Raw genomic sequence first — 22253 nt, forward strand, 5'->3', positions numbered from 1 at the left:
AAGCATACTTATCCAAATCTTATAATCCTGAGGGAGAAGACTTTGTGAAGGAGTTCAGGCTGAATGGCCAGTTAACAAGAATCGGGTGGATCTGCGTGTGGTGGATGATCGTTTACAAGGAATGTTGAATGTATGGTTCCTGCAGATGTTCAGGTGGCGCCACGTATTCGACCTGCGATTTGTGGTAAGTTCCGAAATGTACAGTGAAAATCGGTCTTTGAGATACAGATAAATTGGTTTTGCACATAAAAAATATGCACAGTGAAACAAAAGCAGCAGACATATGCAATCTATTTGCTGAGCTGCATCACTAGCTCAAACAGATGCATACAGTATTATGTGCTGATCTTCTTAGATGGTTGATATATCAATTTTTAAACAAGAAATGGTCATAATGAAGTCATTTTAGGCCACCGTAGTATTTAATCTCGCAATGGAGTAGTATTTAAGATTGCGAGATTAAATTTCTAACATGCATGGGCAGGGTGGGGTGGGGCAACACGTGTGGCGGTGCGCGGGGTGGAGGATAGGTTGGCGTTGGAGGGGGTCACAAGAGTCGGAGGAGGGGACAAAGTGGGGAGCACAATATGGTGCATGTAATATTCAGCCGGTGCAAACACGCGTCAAAACGACTGATGTTTGGTCGCTGCCATATCATTATTATTATTTTTATAAAGTGGGTATATATTCGAAGGATTTTAGACATATTGTTTAATGTGTACGGCGTTTTGGATCTCGGCAAACAAATTTATAAAGTGCTAGCTCACATTGCGGCATTTACATTGGTAAGTCAAAGGTTTGCTTTTCCATAGTTTTATAAACGATGAATATTTATGCAGACACGTAGCAACTTAATTAGACAAAGGGTGGCCTTGAATTAAAGGGTGATAATGCTCTCATGTCTGCCCTCTATCTTCCTATATTCGCAGTGCAATATCATGTAGGGCATGTTCATTTGAATACATTTTTTAGAGGTGCATGAATTGCCGATGGTAGAACTCTTTTATTTGCCCTTCGGATTTACACCCCTACTACCTGGTTTGAAGGATCATCTTAAATATATATTTTCAATGTATGCCTTTGATTTTCGAAATGATCTTTACATTGTTTTCTTGCATAAGCTTTGATTTAAAAAACTTTCAATGTTATAGGAGAGACAAAGAGCAACAAGTCACATTAGATATTGTGTAGTAGAAACATTCGTTATCTGCTGATGTGTGCATATGTGCTTGCTACCACTGCTGTGTCTGGAAGAGAAAAGGAAACCAGAAGGGACATCACTATAGATACATGTGCGTATTTGCTGCCGCTGTTGGTGTATGTGTATGTGCTTGCCAGTTGCCACCGCTACTGTGTCTGGAAGAGAAAAAGAAGCATGTATGGTGGGAGGTGAATTTGCACTGACCCATCTAATGTGTATGTCGTGTACTGTTTGACTTCAGTTCAGTAATGCCACCGCACCTGGTGCTGCTGCTACTGCAGCGACAACCAATGCGTAAAATAGAGGCTGCAACTTTGGTACTTCAAAGAGGAAAGGAAAACATGACTGTTTCATGGTGAGTTAAGTAGTGGCTTAACCGAACTTGCAGTCTTACAAGAGCATTGATTGTCTAATTAATGACCAAGCTGTTGTTTGTTAATTTTGATTTTGATTGTACTTCTGAAAACATAGATGTAGTAATATCATTATAGCAAATATTGTGGTACATTTCTTACAAAGGTCGAGCAGAGCTCCTAAATGTCTTGAAATTTAGTTGCTCATGAAACAGAGTTATTATTGTCTTAGAAACAGTGAAGTCACTGCCATCGCCATGAGAGTGGAGCACCATCACTATAAGATGTGGCGGATTGGTGGGTCCCGGGTCAAAAAGTGCCCAAGACTTGCGCAACCAAGTTTTCTGGAGGCCGAGCAACATGACATAGCCACGGAAAAAATGGAGGAAGGGAAGGGTGTGGAGGAGAGGGGAATTTACCACTTCGCGCAACGGCAACATTGCGTGAGGGGCATTCATCTTCCACCTGAGCCGCATATGCAACTAATTGTTCAATAAACATTCTTGCAAGAGCAAGAGGCTCGCCACTGTTGGTCGTTAGTACTCTTGCTTATAATTTCTTCACTTCAACTTATAAGGAAACATAGTAATGCTTGATGCACGACTTGATACCTTCAAGGATAAGCTGTCTGGAAAGCTTCTACCTGATCAGCGAGGTAGTTGCCATAATACTACCTGATCATTAGACTCACTTTTACTTCTATTCTCTTTCCTTTTTACATGATTATTTAACATTGACACAGGGATTCCATAGTGTATTCTCGAGTCGATATAGCCATATACCATTCTTCAGAGAATGGAATAGGTGAGTAGAACAAAACTATAGGTGCAAAGAACAAGCATGATATATGCCGATGTACCGAATACATTTCATGCAGTGAAGTAAAAGAAAAAAATGTATCAGAGAAGTTCTTTACTAAGTATCTTGCATGTACAGAACGATTATTGTTATTCCTCGCTGATCAATGATAAAAGATATTGAACATTGCAATATGGTATTTTCATCCTCCCTTTTATTAGGTTATAATATGTTCAACATAATTTTGAAGATTACAAGATGGTAATTTTTTCTTAAGCCCGTAGCAACGCACGGGCACTCTACTAGTGTGTATTTAGTAAACGAGCGCCTGCAGCATCCCATGCTGGTCTTCGGGAGTGCCTATTCCCCGACCTGTGTGGGCGGAACGACCCGACGAGTCCTATTTGGCGCTGCAGGCCTATTAATGTGTATTTTGCAAATAGGCGCCTGCAGCGCCCCACTGGGCCGGACCATATAGTTCTTTGTTCTGTGTTTGTAATGGGCAAAATATGCACGCGCTGGTGGCATACCCGCGACCTCCTACTTGGCACTGCAGCTGCCTGTTAATGTGTATTTTGTAAAGGGCGCCTCAGCGCCCTGCGGCCCAGATAGTTCTATGTTATTAGTCGGCAAAAAATGCACACCCTGGTGGCGTTTGGAACCCGCGACCTCCATCTTCGATACAGAGTGGTGCAACCACCGTGCGAACCAACCGGATCTGGCTAACTAGAACATTTTTCCCCTTTTATTCTTTCTTTTCAGTTTTCTCCTTTTTTTCATTTTTTTTCGTTTTGCTTTTTTCCTTTTGTGTTTTCCATTTTCTTCTCCCTGGGTCAATGAACTATCTTGCAAATACGTGAAGTTTTTCTTCAAATCGATGAACTTATTTTCAAATTCAATGAACTTTTTCAAAATCGATGAACTTTTTCCAATTTCAATGAACATTTTTCAAAATCACCCAACCTTTCTTAAAAATTGATGAACTTTTTACAAAATTTTATGAACATGTTTTATCAAGTCGGTGAACTTTTTCTGTAATCCATGAACTTTTTTCTAATTTGCAGACTTTTTTCAAATATTGATGAACGTTTTCAAACTGAGTGATTTTTTAAAATCATTCGTTATTCTCTATATTATTAAAAATTATTTTCTCAAATTTATGCTTTTTTTTTCAAAAAAAAAATATCGGACATATAATGTGTACTTTTATGTTGTACTGTAATAAGGTCAAATAGGTTATTTCCTGATTATAGAGCACTAAGCGAGTGTGTCCAAGTGGTTATTTGCTACGGTAGTTAACGTGTCTGTGCTAAGTTCAAGTCACGTTGCTCTCAGAATTTATCTGGATGATAATTTTTTTCTTTCCGTTCGCCTTTCAAATAGCAGATTATTAGGCCGGCCCGCTACAAGTCGCTGTGAGCGCCACGAACGCTAACTGGCGCCGAAAGCGCGATCGTCCCGATTTTTGTCATTTTTATTTCTTTTCATTTCTACTTTTTGCCTTTTTAAAGCAGTTTGGGTTTTCCAAAAAAGTCTAACTTTCAAAAAATATTCATGATTGCAAAAAATTATTCACGGATACAAATAATGGCCATGCTTTTGAAAAATGTCCACGCTTTTGAAAATGAACATCGTTCTGTTTGATGAACATAATTTTGTATTTCATGAAAAAAATGAATTCAATGAAGGTTTTAAGAATTTTATGAAAAAACATTGAATTCAAAAACATTTTCACTGAATTGCATGAACAATTTTTCGAATTTGATGAACATTTTTTACTATAATGACATTTTTTGAAATTGGTAACCATTTCTTGAACTAGATGAAAAAATCATCAATTCGAATATATTGTTTTTGAATTTGATGAACTGTTTTTGAATTCGATGAAGATTTTCTAAATTTGTTGAAAAACATTTCGAATTCGATGACAAAAAATGTTCACAATCTTTTAAAAAGTTGTGTGAAGAAAATTTACTCAAATAAAAAAGTGAATAATAAAGAAGAAAAGATAGGACACAAAAAGTAAAAAGGAAACAAAACAACCAAAGAAAAAACCAGGAAAAAACCAAAGATGGAAAATCAAGATGGGCCGGCCCAGTTCAAACAGGGTTTGCATCAGGAGCGGTGCGTTACACAAAATCACTAATTAAGAAGCACTGTTTACAATGGTCACCCACCTTGCAACGTTGTGACAAGTGGCGGTCTCAACCTGGGTGTTTCCCCTTTTTTTCGTAAATCCATTTATTCAAAAAGTTTTATTTCTTAAATCACACATCCAAATCTCGAATCAGTTTTACCATTGGATTCCTCGCATCGAGATCTTCAAAACTAGTTCCCATGTTGGTAGGTTTTAACAAACTTTTTTCCACAAAAAAACCGGACGAAGAAACCGAACCAGGAGCACTTTTCTTCTTTTGCGAAAGAGTCGTGAATGTGTCTCTCGCGGAAGCAAATCCATGCCTCCACGAGAAGTAAACCCGTGCCTCCCTCGGAAAGAAAAAAACTTTTCCAAATTTGTGAATATTTTTTAAAAAAATGCGGAAAAATTATGGTAGAAACAATTTTTGAAACTCATAACAATTTTCAAAAATAGGAAAGATTGTTTAAAATATCTAACGAAAATTGAAATTCTCAAACATATTTCGAAATCAAAAAGTAAAAACAAGAGAAAAATAAAGAAGGGAAAACGAAAAAAAGATTGGTTTAGGAACCGTCTAGAAGGTTCCTGAAACCGATAGAAACTTCTAGGAACCATCTAGAAGGTTCACAAAACCCAAACGGCTCAGCTATGTGTACAATGAGAGATGGGCCAGCCAATTGGTTGCGCGGGTGTACGATTGGTCACCCCTTTGACGCAGAGAGCGTCAATTGACTCATTCGTCCAGTCTGCTCGTTTGTTTTGGAAAGCAATAGGTGCTGGTTTAGGGGGGAAACAACTCCTCGGTTTTCTATATTTTAAATCCTTGTATTTTTTTAAAGAATATTACTGGATTTAGAAACAAATTATGGAACCAAAAAGGTTCACGAATTCAAAAAGTTCAGGAATTTGGAAAAAATCTTCACGGATTTAAAAAGTTCATGAATTTGAAAGAATTTTACAAACTCGACAAAAGATCATGAACCATAATAAAATTTCAAGAATTTGAAAAAGAGTCTGCAAAACTGAAAAAAGTTCACGAGTTTTGAAATTTTATGATTCTAAAAATGCACACAAATTTGAAAAAAATGTGTGGGTATGAAAAAAAACATGCATTTGAAAAACATGCACGCGACGCCCGCAATGTGTACTCGCCTACATGCATGTCAACAAATACATAAATACATAACTACGCCTATAAGCGAGCTACTACCAAATATATTGAGCTCGCACATGAATTGTTGCATGCAGCTGAACCTAAACAGTATGAGAAAGATTATGAAGCAAGCATTCAAAATGCACCTATGCGGACATTCAAAAGTTACTGCAGTTGCACCGTTTAGATGAAGTTAATGAAAAGCCAGAACAAAGCAACAAAGACGAAGTGGAGACAGATAGAGCGGCTCTACTGAGCCGGGTTGCCTTTGAGACGCAGGCAGAGAAGACGGACGCTGACGTTTAAGTTGGAGGCTGCATCGCCTCGATGGCATTCTCACCAATGGTTAATCGCAAATGAGTCTAGATAAACTAGGCTAGTGTAGTCTCATTAAGATACATGTACTTAATTATAGCAATAGGGTGGGGGAAGGGGGCAATGCCACCCTCCCCCACCCCAACCTCAAAATAGTGTTGATGTAATTATCTGTTAAATGTACTTTTTAAAATTTATTTAGGCATGTACAAGTACTGGGACATTATTAATAGTTGGGAGTGTTGTACCCACTCTTGTCGGGGTGGCAGTATTTAGTGCGGGCTCTTACATAGCTCTGTCCTGCCGTTAGTTACGCTCGATCTACTATATCATCAAGCAAATATACCGCTTGATATACACAACACCCATGTGGTAAGTAATCTCTATCCATGTTGGGTGATTAATGGTTACTCTAATGATCTATGGCTAAACTTTTACGTGAATGTGCTTTTGTGATTCACTCGGTGCGGTATACAGTTGCCTGCTGATATTATGTTAAGAGATGGATGGTTAATAGTACTTGAAAAAACCATATGCTTGTATTTGCAACATGCTGCCATTCGATAGTGAAAATAAAGCACGTCTAATATACTCGCACCTTTCAGTTTAAATAAAAACACAATTCATGTGCGAGCTGGATATATTTGCAAGTAGCTCGCTTATACTTACACTCTTCTTTCTAAAAGGGACAGGAGTAGTTGTATATTTGTTGATTAATAGGATTCAATTTTAAAATGTATGTATGCAAGTACACATTGCGGGCCTCGCGTCCATGTTTGCGTGTTATGCCTTGAGTTGTATTCTCCTGGCGTATTTGAGGAAAAAAGAGTGAATTTCATAATTTACCCTCAAAGTTTAGGTTTTTGACACATACTTCCTCATTGCGAACTGAGCGTGCCAGAGATGGTTAGTTTCCTTGAGGTGGAACGAACCCACCAGAGTTCAAGTCTAAACTTGGCACTGGTGCTCATATTTTTTCTAGATTTATTTCATGCTTTCTGGCGATGCTCATTAAGTGGGAGAAGACGTATCCATCAACTATGAGGCTCCTATGATGACTTCGCCAACCTCTGGAAGCAATAGCTTGCCATGAGGCACTATCACTCGCAGAGGACCTCCATATACAAAATTTTGTTGTTACTTCATATGCAAAACAAGTTGACAATAACATATCAAGAGGCACTCATGGAATATAGGGACACGAGCAGCAGGAGTCAATTGCAAATTTACATTCAAAGGTAGGGTTGCAAATTGTGAAGCTGATAGTCTAGCTAGGTTTTCTCATTCTTTGGATCAGAGGAGACACGTGTGGTTGATCCAACCCCATGATCCTTTTTGACACATGTGGTTGATCCAAACCCATGATCTATTTTGTATCCAACTTCATGTGGTTTACTAGATCATCAATGACGCGTGTTGCTTCGCCCGTCTATTGTATACCGAATGGTAGGTGTTAATAATTCTATGGAGTCATTTACCTGCAAGTTAAAGTGGCGGATGTACTATGTATTTTAATTATTGCGTGTAAATGAGACAATATTTTGTAATTTGGATTTTTTATATGTCGAATAGAACAATGTTGAAGTGGAAAATGACTATAAAACATGTATACACCAAAAAGTTACAGGAAAAAAGTCGACATCCTTATTCATACCAAACAAACGAATAATACAATGAGATAATACCTCACCATTGGGATATATATTCCTAATTGTACGAGATAAACAAGATGCATTCGGTCGGAAGCCGTTCCTACCTAGGAATATTAGTGATTTTTCTAAACCATTAAAAAAGTGACTTTTGAACCATTATTGACCATCTTTAATCCATTTCTGACGATGCACGACACTTACGGTACACTGATATTTCCCATCCTATTTCTAAGCAGACACCAACTTCTCTTTATTTTCTTTCCCACAAAGAAAGACCTTCAACAATTTAATTTCAACATGGCTGCACAATTTGTTTTTTATTGAAACTATTTATCCATCTTATTTGAGAACTCCTCCAGAGTTTAATTTGTTAGAAAAAGCAAGGTTGCACACCTACCCAGTCGAGGGTTAAGTCCTCGTTGAAATTTCAACTAAAAACTGACACTATTTCTCCATTATTTCTTGTCAGTTTATATATATCCAAATAATTTGTATCCAGTATATCTGATGGTTCCATTGCAATAGTATGTACAAGTTGTGGTTCCATGGTATCCACAAACTGACGCTTTTCTTGCGTGCATGTTTTTTTTTTGAGATTGGGCAACCTTTATTAAACAATAATCATATCAGTTACAAGGAAGGGGAGTAAGAAATCAGGAGGTTTATCTCGCCACTCTCCAGAAAAAATTCCTCTGTAACTAGCCCGAGCAAGCCCATGCGTTGCCGCATTACCTTTCCGAGCACAATGAACAATAGTCGCCCTGCCGAAAGCATTCAATAACTTTCGACAGTCATCAGTAACAACCGCCGCTGAAGCACGGTAATCTGACGGGTCAAGAATAGCTTGGACAATCTCTAGTGAGTCAGACTCTACTACCAGAGTTGAAATGCCCAGATTGTCAGCTAGACGTAAGCCATGTAGTAGCGCAAGAGCCTCCATGGATGGTGCATCCATAGCATGCTGTTTATAATAACAACATCCTGCAATAAAAGCGCCCGTACAATCTCGAATTGCTGCTCCCGTTGCTCCTGATCCCTCATTAGAATGGTAACTTGCATCCACATTAAGCTTTAAGACCCCCATAGCAGGCCTCTCCCACCTCACTTTTCTGTCCTTTACCCCTGGTTTCATAGCGAGGGCATTAGCAACGATGCCCCGTATACTCATTGCTGTACAGACCGGGGTGCCACAATTCTCGTCGTGGCTAATTTTCCGGCGATCCCACCAGAGGTACCAAGCTGCTACCATAATTATCTCAACTCCATTTGCAATCGGGATCCTTGCTTCTCCCTCGAGGTCCGAACAGAGTAGCTTTTCTAAAATAACTGAACCTGACCTCTCTTGTGCTACAGCGTTTTCAATGGTAGGTTTCAAACCGAGTTCCTCCCACACCTTCTTGGATCTGTCACATGTAAACAACATATGGCGGAGATCCTCAGGGGTAGTTCGACAAATTGGGCATATTACAGGGAACTTCATATGACGATCTGTTAATGTGCAGTAGCATGGAACGATCCCATGTAACACCCGCCAGTTGAACACATGTACTTTAGGAGGGACAGTTCTTCCCCAAAGCGACTTCCACACAAGGTGTGGATCAATTCTGCCTCCTCCCGAGTCCAACCGAGCTCGTGTCCTATATTCATTTTTCCATGTAATATGATACGCTGTGCGGACAATAAAGCAACCTGACTTCGAAAAATGCCATGAGATGAAGTTAGATTGTCCATGAGATGACAACGGAATTTGCAATATCCTCTCTGCATCAACCGGCCAGAAGTTTTCACGCACGAGCTGCTCATCCCAATTTCCAGAAATTGGATCAATCAAGTCCTGGACTTTCTGTAACAAACATAGCCCCCTAGGGGTCATTACCTTGCGGTCATGGCTTGTGGGTATCCACTGGTCATACCAAATATCAATTGAAGCACCATTCCCTGGTCGCCAAATCGCCCCTAGCTTGAAGGTTTTCATACCCGCCATGATACTCTGCCAAGTATATGATGAACCTTTTTTCAAAGATGCATTCATCAAGTCCCCATCCGGATAATATTTCACCTGTAATACTTGGGCGCATAGAGAGTCTGGATCGGATAGTAGCCTCCAACACTGCTTCGCTAGCATAGCTTTGTTAAAACAATGTAAATCACGAAAGCCCATACCTCCCTCTTTCTTAGGAATGCACATCTTCCACCATGCCTTCCGGTGGATCTTCTTTTTTTCTTGCGTGTCGCCCCACCAATATCTAGCAATAGCATCACAGATAGCCTTACAAATATTCTTCGGGATGTTAAAAACCGACATGGCATAAACCGGGATAGCCTGTGCCACCGCCTTCAAAAGAGTTTCTTTCCCGCTGATTGATAACATTTTTGAGATCCACCCATTAATAAGTGCACAAACTCTATCAACTAGATATTGAAAACTATCACTTCGGTCAATTCCAACTTTTGATGGTAACCCCAAGTACTTATCCGAAATCGCCTCTGAGACAATATTAAGTTGTGAACAGATATCCGCTCGCACTTCCACTGAAGTATTGGGACTGAAGAACACACTGGATTTTGCATCGCTAACCAGTTGTCCTGAGCTAGCACAGTACATGTTTAGAGCATTTGTGAGTGACGTGGCATTCAACGTATCCGCCCTCATCAGAATAAGGGAATCATCAGCAAATAACAAGTGTGAAACTGATGGTGCACTACGGCACACCCTAATCCCTTGGATACCACCGATCAACTCTTCGTGCGCTAATAGACTGGATAACCCTTCAGCACAGATTAAGAATAAATAAGGAGACAAGGGGTCTCCCTGCCTGAGCCCCCTTGTAGGAGTGAATGCCTCTGTTTCATCTCCATTGAACCACACTTTGTAATTAACAGAAGTAACACAAGCCATAATCATCTCCACCCATGAACTATGGAAGCCCAATCTGGTCATCATATCTCGGAGAAAATTCCATTCGACGCGATCGTAGGCCTTATGCATATCGAGCTTCATCGCACACAAGCCACTCTTTCCTTGTCTCTTTTTCTTGATCGCGTGGAAACACTCATAAGCCACTAAGACATTATCTGTAATCAATCTCCCCGGCACAAAGGCACTTTGGGTCGGAGAGATAATATCTGGTAATAAAACTTTCAATCTATTAGATAGCACTTTAGAGATTACCTTATAGACGACGTTACAAAGACTTATTGGCCTGAACTGGGAAATAAACTCAGGGCAATCAACTTTCGGTATCAACACCACTGTTGTATCATTCCACCCCTCCGGTATAACACGGCTATTGAGGGCGTTCAAAACCTCTTCTGTCACCTTATCACCCACGACAGACCAAAACTTTTTATAAAAAACTGCATGCAGCCCGTCAGTACCTGGGGCCTTGAAATCGCCAATACTAAACATCGCCTTTCGAACTTCCTCTGCCGTATATGGTTTGAGCAAAGTATCATTCATCACCTGAGTGACCCGTGGTGTAACTCTTTCTAGCAAGGTTTCATCGGTCCCCAAGACCTCTGATGTGAAGAGTTCGTTAAAATAAGATTGTATCATAGGCTTGATCTCCTCATTTCCTTCTCTAAGAACACCAGTTGCATCTTTTAGCTTCGCAATTATATTTTTCTTGCGCCTAGCTGATGCACTGTGCTGGAAAAACGTTGTATTGCGGTCCCCGTGCTTAAGGAAATCACTCCTACTCCGCTGCATATAGTACACTTCTTCCTGTTCCAACGCAAGTTCCAACTGCGTTGTTATTTCATGTTGGCGCTGAGTAGTATGCTCATCCATCGGACCAGCTAATATACGGTCAAGCTGTTTCGTCAGGTCCCTGATTCTCTTACGAGGAGCCTTTAGTACATTTTTGTCCCACTCATGCAGCTCATCATGTACTGCTGCAAGTCTTGCCAAGATCGGTGTATTTGGGGGCGAGTGTTCCCATGCCATTGCCACCAAGTCACCCACTGTTTCCTCCCTTAGCCATTTGCCTTCAAAGCGTTTTCGCCGTCTGCTCGTGCCGCTAGTAGGCAAAATATACGTAGATGTGTCGATCATAATCGGCCTGTGATCCGAACCACCCATAGTAAGGTGGTGCACAGCTGCATCAGGAAACATACCAGCCCATGCCATGTTCCCCACAGCTCTATCCAGTCTCTCTCTGATTCTCCCCCTCTTCCAAGTGAATTTGTTGCCAATATAACCAAGGTCTTCTAGCGAACAATCAGTCAAACAATCCCTAAACGCGGACATATATGATAAGGGTCTCGCATTACTTCCCTCTTTCTCTGATGAATACAAAATCTCATTTAGATCCCCTATCACAACCCAAGGCAGATTACCCTTGGCATGTAGATCACAGAAACGTTTCCATGTACGATGCTTATGTCTCCAAACCGGCTCACCATACATACCCGTTAACCTCCAGTCTGTACTAGGATCCGCTCCTTTGACCACAACATCAATAAAGTTGTCGTGATAATAATTCAGCTGCATATTAACATTGTTCTTGCACATCATGATCAAACCTCCACTCCTTCCATCGCTCGGTGAAACAAACTTACTATCAAAACCAAGCTTCACACGCAATCTTTCCCCGCTCGAATCATTCAAGTGAGTCTCCGAGAGGAAAAGAACATCAGGACTATGCTGCCGTAGTAATTCCGACAGTGACCGAATTGCCGAGGGCGTCCCCAAACCTCGGCAATTCCAGCTTAAGATTTTCATTGGTCCCGGCGGTCGTCCTCTCGGGACGCCGCCGATCCAGACAGATCATCTTCCATCTCAACTGTACCATCATCTCTTCTGTGACGTTTTTTCTCTTGGATCTTCAGAGGTGAGCTAGCATCAGTACTAGTAGTAGCCCTGGACTCAAAAGAACCCACTAAATCTGAAACCTTCTCTCCTCCCATAAGGAGCAGCTGCCCACCAGGGGCCTTCTCATTTGAAATTGCCAATCTCTTCCTAGCCATTCTCTCCGATGTTTCTCCTAAATTCTCACTGTTTTTTTCCTTTGGCACATATACAGCGCCATTCCCCACTTTAGTATTGGGGACTTCTCTATCAGCATCCCCAGCTTGATGTTCTCCTCTGTTACCTCGGCCCACTCCAGTACCATTACGTGCTCCCCTTCCACGCATAGAACTTGCACCAGGGGTGGCCACAAATTCACGGCGTGGTTGGAACCAGAACTCCTCTTGTGGCACCGTCATAAAATCCCCATACTGAAACTTCAATGGATCGTGCAGCCCATCTCCACACTGCTCTGCGATATGTCCAATTGTCCCGCATTGAGCACAGAAACGGGGCATTTTTTCATACAACACTCGAAATTTCTGGGCAGGTTTCCTTGCCTCCACATTCCCTGAGACAAACCGCAACAAAGGCTTCTCAATCTTGATTTTTATTCTCACTCTGACAAATTTCCCATACTCAACACCATTAAATCCTAGTTCAACCTCCAAGACCTCTCCCATCTTTGATGCTAGCATCTTCGCTACAGGCTCATTCCAGAGTAAATCTAGACCCATAATTCTGACCCAAACACGAAGAGAGTCCAGTTGAAGACTCTTAGTATTCGTTAGGCCATCATATTCCTCTATTATCACTGCTTGGTTTCGAAACAGCCAAGGACCTCCATGCATCGCCGTATTCCAATCTCCAAAGCACTGAAACTCAGCCGTGAATGTGTAGTCATCAAGCGGCTTGAACTTCACTTCCTTTGCACACACCCAGGCCACCTGCATAGCTGTGTAGAAAGCAGTATAGCTAAACGGGGTCTTGACGCAAACCCTAAGAATCAGCGCCCATCTCGTCTCCCGAGCTGGGGCACCGATCAAACCCGACAAATCCACAGCGTCGTCTTCCTCCTCCGTAATCTCCAGTCTGTTCAAGAGATCATCCAAATTCCGGACTGGATCGGGTGCCCTTGCTTCCCCTGACGCCTCTGTTGTTGCCGATCCATTGACGTTTGTTGAACCCGCCGCCTGCGAGGTCATGCCTACCCCAAGCTCCGGTGGCCAGATGCCACCCGCTAGGAACCCTTGCCGGCGAAGGAGATGGCTAGAGGCCCTCTTCCTAGGTCGGCCACGGTGATTCCAGAGGAGTCGCCGCCGGACGAGAAAACCCTAGAGGTCTAGGGGAAAAACAACGTGGGAGTCGCCGCCTGCGTGCATGTGTTGTTAGTTGTGGTTCCGTGATAATATATACTATGTACAACACATAATTAGGTATAAAAAAATACAATGTTCCATTGTAATATTTATGTACCATGAGATGTGAAAAGGATGATTATGCATCAAGTATAAATCAATCAATATCTGAAAAGATCTATCTGTGCGGAATTTTTGGTGAGTGTGAACTCGTTCCTGGCCGCCAAGGACAAATATCCCTCGCCCTGTCATTTGCCTCCCCTCCATCTAGATAAACATGTTTGAATAACAGGACATGATGGATGATCATACTATCTTTGCCAATTTTATGCAATAACAGTTGTTACAGGATACAAATGAATTGTTCATTAATCATTATAACTTCTGTTACATGAGTACCGATTCAATAGCTTGTTCCATGAAAGTAGTTGCGGGATCTATACTTTGTTTCAACTTAATTAAATAGTAAAACAAGTGTTTTGCTTTCATTCCTTCCTCAAATATTGTACTAGTATCTAACTATTGAAAACATTACCTAGTTTTTCTTTTCTTTCCAGAGCCTATTACAAATCTGGTCAGCCATTCCATTAGAAAGCATAGAAGCTAAGGGCATTTCTAACCGATCCCCTAAAAGGCCATAAGGGAGTAAAAATTTTGGTTTACTCCCTTATGATGGACCTAGCCGATCCCTTAAAATAGTTAACAGAGTAAAATAATTACTCCAACTCCCTATTCCCTCAAAAATTTCCCTAAATTTACTCCAACTCTGGGCGGCCAATTAAAACTCACGCGCCGCACTACCTCCCGCCCCGGCCACCGCTGGCCCCCGCCGCCGCCACCGAGGACCTCCGAGCCGGCCGGAATGGATAACCAACACCCCCCACTCACGCCGCCGGCTGCCGGTGGCGGCGAATCGCCACCGGAATCCATCCACGTGCCGCCGCCGGTGGTGAAAAAGAGCTTGGGGATGACAAAGAACCACCGCGTCGAAGCGCTACCTCCAGCCGTGCCAATGGTGTCAAGCGTAGCCACCGCGTCTCCGGCAATGGCAGGCCGCCTTCCCGCCGCACCTACCGGCAGCAAACGGTCTCGAAAGTCGACGGGGACGGCGTCGGCGCTCACTGAGGTGGCCGCCAAGAAGAAGACCGCGGCACCGCCTCGTCCAAGGCCTACGCCTCATGCAGCAACTCCAGCTGCCCCTATACCGACTACTCCGACATGAGCGGCGGTCGCGGCCGCCAAGTGCTCTACGTGTTGGGGAACGTAGTAATTTCAAAAAAATTCCTACGTACATGCAAGATCATGGTGATGCATAGCAACAAGAGGGGAGAGTAATGTCCACGTACCCTCGTAGACCGTAAGCGGAACTGTTATAACAACGCGGTTGATGTAGTCGTACGTCTTCACAATCCGACCGATCCAAGTACCGAACGTACGGCACCTCCGAGTTCAGCACACGTTCAGCTCGATGACGATCCCCGGACTCCGATCCAGCAAAGTGTCGGGGATGAGTTCCGTCAGCACGACGGCGTGGTGACGATGATGATGTTCTACCGGCGCAGGGCTTCGCCTAAACTCCGTGACGATATGACCGAGGTGGAATATGGTGGAGGGGGGCACCGCACACGGCTAAGGAACGATCACGTAGATCAACTTATGTGTTCTAGGGTGCCCCCCTGCCCCCGTATATAAAGGAGGGAGGGGGAGGTGCGGCCGGCCCCCAAGGGGTGCGCCTGGAGGAGTCCTACTCCCACCGGGAGTAGGACTCCCCCCTCTTGCCTTGGTGGAGAAGGAAAGGGGGGAGGGGAAAGAGGAAAGGGGGCCCCCCCTCCTTATCCTACTCGGACAAGGGGGAGAGGGGGCGCGCGGCCTGCCCTGGCCGGCCCTCCTCTTCTCCCTCATGGCCCATGTAGGCCCAATAACCCCCGGGGGGGTTCCGGTAACCCCCCGGTACTCCGGAAAAATCCCGGTTTCTCCCGGAACATTTCCGATATCAAAATATAGGCTTCCAATATATCAATCTTTATGTCTCGACCATTTCGAGACTCCTCGTCATGTCCTGGATCACATCCGGGATTCCGAACAACCTTCGGTACATCAAAATATATAAACTCATATTAAAATTGTCATCATAACGTTAAGCGTGCGGACCCTACGGGTTCGAGAACTATGTAGACATGACCTAGAACTATTCTCGGTCAATAACCAATAGCGGAACCTGGATGCTCATATTGGCTCCTACATATTCTACGAAGATCTTTATCGGTCAAACCGCATAACAACATACGTTGTTCCCTTTGTCATTGGCATGTTACTTGCCCGAGATTCGATCGTTGGTATCTAATACCTAGTTCAATCTCGTTACCGGCAAGTCTCTTTACTCGTTACATAACGCATCATTCCGTAACTAACTCATTAGCTACATTGCTTGCAAGGCTTATAGTGATGTGCATTACCGAGAGGGCCCAGAGATACCTCTCCGACAATCGGAGTGACAAAACCCAATCTCGAAATACGCCAACCCAACATGTACCTTTGGAGACACCTGTAGTACTCCTTTATAATCACCCAGTTACGTTGTGACGTTTGGTAGCACCCAAAGTGTTCCTCCGGTAAACGGGAGTTGCATAATCTCATAGTTACAGGAACATGTATAAGTCATGAAGAAAGCAATAGCAATATACTAAACGATCAAGTGCTAGGCTAACAGAATGGGTCATGTCAATCACATCATTCTTCTAATGATGTGATCCCATTAATCAAATGACAAACACATGTCTATGGTTAGGAAACATAACCATCTTTGATTAATGAGCTAGTCAGGTAGAGGCATACTAGTGACTATATGTTTGTCTATGTATTCACACATGTATCATGTTTCCGGTTAATACAATTCTAGCATGAATACTAAACATTTATCATGATATGAGGAAATAAATAATAACTTTATTATTGCCTCTAGGGCATATTTCCTTCAGTCTCCCACTTGCACTAGAGTCAATAATCTAGATTACACAATAATGATTCTAACACCCATGGAGTCTTGGTGCTGATCATGTTTTGCTCGTGGAAGAGGCTTAGTCAATGGGTCTGCAACATTCAGATCCGTATGTATCTTGCAAATCTCTATGTCTCCCACCTGGACTTGATCCCGGATGGAATTGAAGCGTCCCTTGATGTGCTTGGTCCTCTTGTGAAATCTGGATTCCTTTGCCAAGGCAATTGCACCAGTATTGTCATAGAAGATCTTCATTGGTCCCGGTGCACTAGGTATGACACCTAGATCGGAAATGAACTCCTTCATCCAGACTCCTTCATTTGCTGCTTCCGAAGCAGCTATGTACTTCCCTTCACATGTAGATCCCGCCACGACGCTTTCTTTAAAACTGCACCAACTTACAGCTGCACCGTTTAATAAAAACACGTATCCGGTTTGCGATTTAGAATCGTCTGGATCAGTGTCAAAGCTTGCATCGACATAACCATTTATGACTAGCTCTTTGTCACCTCGAGAAACATATCCTTAGTCCTTTTCAGGTATTTCAGGATGTTCTTGACCGCTGTCCAGTGATCCATTCCTGGATTACTTTGGTACCTTCCTGCCAAGCTTATTGCTAAGCACACGTCAGGTCTGGTACACAGCATTGCATACATGATAGAGCCTATGGCTGAAGCATAGGGAACATCTTTCATTTTCTCTCTATCTTCTGCTGTGGTCGGGCATTGAGTTTGACTCAACTTCACACCTTGTAGTACGGGCAAGAACCCTTTCTTTGCCTGATCCATTTTGAACTTTTTCAAAACTTTATCAAGGTATGTGCTTTGTGAAAGTCCAATTAAGCGTCTTGATCTATCCCTATAAATCTTGATGCCCAATATATAAGCAGCTTCACCGAGGTCTTTCATAGAAAAACTTTGATTCAAGTATCCCTTTATGCTATCCAGAAATTCTATATCATTTTCAATTAATAATATGTCATCTACATATAATATCAGAAATGCTACAGAGTTCCCACTCACTTTCTTGTAAATACAGGCTTCTCCAAAAGTCTGTATAAAACCATATGCTTTGATCACACTATCAAAGCGTTTATTCCAACTCCGAGATGCTTGCACCAGTCCATAAATGGATCGCTGGAGCTTGCACACTTTGTTAGCGCCTTTTGGATCAACAAAACCTTCTGGCTGCATCATATACAACTCTTCTTCCAGAAATCCATTCAAGAATACAGTTTTGACATCCATTTGCCAAATTTCATAATCATAAAATGCAGCAATTGCTAACATGATTCGGACAGACTTAAGCATCGCTACGGGTGAGAAAGTCTCATCGTAGTCAACCCCTTGAACTTGTCGAAAACCTTTTGCAACAAGTCGAGCTTTATAGACAGTTACATTACCATCAGCGTCAGTCTTCTTCTTAAAAATCCATTTATTCTCAATGGCTTGCCGATCATCGGGCAAGTCAACCAAAGTCCATACTTTGTTCTCATACATGGATCACATCTCAGATTTCATGGCCTCTAGCCATTTTGCGGAATCTGGGTTCATCATCGCTTCCTCATAGTTTGTAGGTTCATCATGGTCAAGTAACATGACTTCCAGAATAGGATTACTGTACCACTCTGGTGCGGATCTTACTCTGGTAGACCTACGAGGTTCAGAAGAAACTTGATCTGAAGTTTCATGATCAATATCATTAGCTTCCTCACTGATTGGTGTAGTTGTCACAGGAACCGGTTCTTGTGATGAACTACTTTCCAATAAGGGAGCAGGTACAGTTACCTCATCAAGTTCTACTTTCCTCCCACTCACTTCTTTTGAGAGAAACTCCTTCTCTAGAAAGGATCCGAATTTTGCAATGAAAATCTTGCCTTCAGATGTGATAGAAGGTGTACCCAACAGTCTCTTTTGGGTATCCTATGAAGACACATTTCTCCGATTTGGGTTTGAGCTTATCTGGTTGAAGTTTCTTCACATAAGCATCGCAGCCCCAAACTTTAAGAAACGACAACTTTGGTTTCTTGCCAAACCACAGTTCATGAGGCGTCGTCTCAACGGATTTTGATGGTGCCCTATTTAACGTGAATGCGGCCGTCTCTAAAGAATAACCCCAAAACGATAGCGGTAAATCAGTAAGAGACATCATAGATCGCACAATATCTAGTAAAGTACGATTACGACATTCGGACACACCATTTCGTTGTGGTGTTCCGGGTGGCGTGAGTTGTGAAACTATTCCGCATTGTTTCAAATGTAAACCAAACTCGTAACTCAAATATTCTCCTCCACGATCAGATCGTAGAAATTTTATTTTCTTGTTACGATGATTTTCCACTTCACTCTGAAATTCTTTGAACAAATGTTTCAGACTTGTGTTTCATTAAGTAGATATACTCATATCTGCTCAAATCATCTGTGAATGTGAGAAAATAACGATACTCGCCGCGAGCCTCAACATTCATTGGACCACAAACATCAGTATGTATGATTTCCAACAAATCAGTTGCTCGCTCCATAGTTCCGGAGAACGGCGTTTTAGTCATCTTGTCCATGAGGCACGGTTCGCAAGTACCAAGTGATTCCAAAAGCCCATCAGTATGGTGTTTCTTCATGCGCTTTACACCGATATGACCTAAACGGCAGTGCCACAAATAAGTTGCACTATCATTATCAACTCTGTATCTTTTGGTTTCAACACTATGGATATGTGTATCACTACTATCGAGATTCAATAAAAATAGACCACTCTTCAAGGGTGCATGACCATAAAAGATATTACTCATGTAAATAGAACAACCATTATTCTCTGACTTAAATGAATAACCGTCTCGCATCAAACAAGATCCAGATATAATGTTCATGCTCAACGCTGGCACCAAATAACAATTATTTAGGTCTAAAACTAATCCCGATGGTAGATGTAGAGGTAGCGTGCCGACCGCGATCACATCGACTTTGGAACCATTTCCCACGCGCATCGTCACCTCGTCCTTAGCCAATCTTCGCTTAATCCATAGTCCCTGTTTTGAGTTGCAAATATTAGCAACAGAACCAGTATCAAATACCCAGGTACTACTGCGAGCATTAGTAAGGTACACATCAATAACATGTATATCACATATACCTTTGTTCACTTTGCCATCCTTCTTATCCGCCAAATACTTGGGGCAGTTCCGCTTCCAGTGTCCAGTCTGCTTGCAGTAGAAGCACTCAGTCTCAGGCTTAGGTCCAGACTTGGGTTTATTTTCTTGAGCGGCAACTTGTTTGTTGTTCTTCTTGAAGTTCCCCTTCTTCTTCCCTTTGCCCTTTTTCTTGAAACTGGTGGTCTTGTTAACCATCAACACTTGATTCTCCTTTTTGATTTCTACCTCCGCGGCTTTTAGCATTGCGAAGAGCTCGGGAATAGTCTTGTCCATCCTTTGCATATTATAGTCCATCACGAAGCTCTTGTAGCTTGGTGGCAGTGATTGAAGAATTCTGTCAATGACACTATCATCAGGAAGATTAACTCCCAGTTGAATCAAGTGATTATTATACCCAGACATTTTGAGTATGTGTTCACTGATAGAACTATTCTCCTCCATCTTGCAGCTATAGAACTTATTGGAGACTTCATATCTCTCAATCTGGGCATTTGCTTGAAATATTAACTTCAACTCCTGGAACATCTCATATGCTCCATGACGTTCAAAACGTCGTTGAAGACCCGGTTCTAAGCCGTAAAGCATGGCACACTGAACTATCGAGTAGTCATCAGCTTTGCTCTGCCAGACGTTCTTAACATCGTCAGTTGCATCAGCAGAAGGCTGGCACCCAGCGGTGCTTCCAGGACGTAATTCTTCTGTGCAGCAATGAGGATAATCCTTAGGTTACGGACCCAGTCCATGTAATTGCTACCATCATCTTTCAACTTTGCTTTCTCAAGGAACGCATTAAAATTCAATGGAACAACAGCACGAGCCATCTATCTACAACAAACATAGACAAGCAAAATACTATCAGGTACTAAGTTCATGATAAATTTAAGTTCAATTAATCATATTACTTAAGAACTCCCACTTAGATAGACATCCCTCTAATCTTCTAAGTGATTATGTGATCCATATCAACTACACCATGTCCGATCGTCACATGAGATGGAGTAGTTTCAACGGTGAACACCAATATGTTGATCATATCTACTATATGATTCACGCTCGACCTTTCGGTCTCCGTGTTCCGAGGCCATATCTGTTGTATGCTAGGCTCGTCAAGTTTAACCTGAGTATTCCGCGTGTGCAACTGTTTTGCACCCGTTGTATTTGAACGTAGAGCCTATCACACCCGATCATCACGTGGTGTCTCAGCACGAAGAACTTTCGCAATGGTGCATACTCAGGGAGAACACTTCTTGATAATTTAGTGAGAGATCATCTTAAAATGCTACCGTCAATCAAAGCAAGATAAGATGCATAAAGGATAAACATCACATGCAATCAATATAAGTGATATGATATGGCCATCATCATCGTGTGCTTGTGATCTCCATCTTCGCAGCACCGTCGTGATCACCATCGTCACTGGCGCGACACCTTGATCTCCATCGTAGCATCGTTGTCGTTACACCATCTATTGCTTCTACGACTATCGCTACCATTTAGTGATAAAGTAAAACAATTATAGGGCGTTTGCATTTCATACAATAAAGCGACAACCATATGGCTCCTGCCAGTTGCCGATAACTTCGGTTACAAAACATGATCATCTCATACAATAAAATATAGCATCACGTCTTGACCATATCACATCACAACATGCCCTGCAAAAACAAGTTAGAAGTCCTCTACTTTGTTGTTGCAAATTTTACGTGGCTGCTACGGGCTTTAGCAAGAACCGTTCTTACCTACGCATCAAAACCACAACGATAGTTCGTCAAGTTAATGCTGTTTTAACCTTCTCAAGGACCGGGCGTAGCCACACTCGATTCAGCTAAAGTGAGAGAGACAGACACCCGTCAGTCACCTTTAAGCACGAGTGCTCGTAACGGTGAAACCAGTCTCGCGTAAGCGTACGCGTAATGTCGGTCCGGGCCGCTTCATCTTACAATACCGCTGAGCCAAAGTATGACATGCTGGTAAGCAATATGACTTGTATCGCCCACAACTCACTTGTGTTCTACTCGTGCATATGACATCTACGCATAAAACCTGGCTCTGATACCACTGTTGGGGAACGTAGTAATTTCAAAAAAATTCCTACGTACATGCAAGATCATGGTGATGCATAGCAACGAGAGGGGAGAGTAATGTCCATGTACCCTCGTAGATCGTAAGTGGAAGCGTTATAACAACGCGGTTGATGTAGTCGTACGCCTTCACAATCCGACCGATCCAAGTACCGAACGTACGGCACCTCCGAGTTTAGCACACGTTTAGCTCGATGACGATCCCTAGACTCCGATCCAGCAAAGTGTCGGGGATGAGTTCCGTCAGCACGACGGCGTGCTGACGAT

Source organism: Triticum dicoccoides, chromosome 2B (assembly GCF_002162155.2).
Source record: "Triticum dicoccoides isolate Atlit2015 ecotype Zavitan chromosome 2B, WEW_v2.0, whole genome shotgun sequence".
Classification (NCBI taxonomy): domain Eukaryota; kingdom Viridiplantae; phylum Streptophyta; class Magnoliopsida; order Poales; family Poaceae; genus Triticum; species Triticum dicoccoides.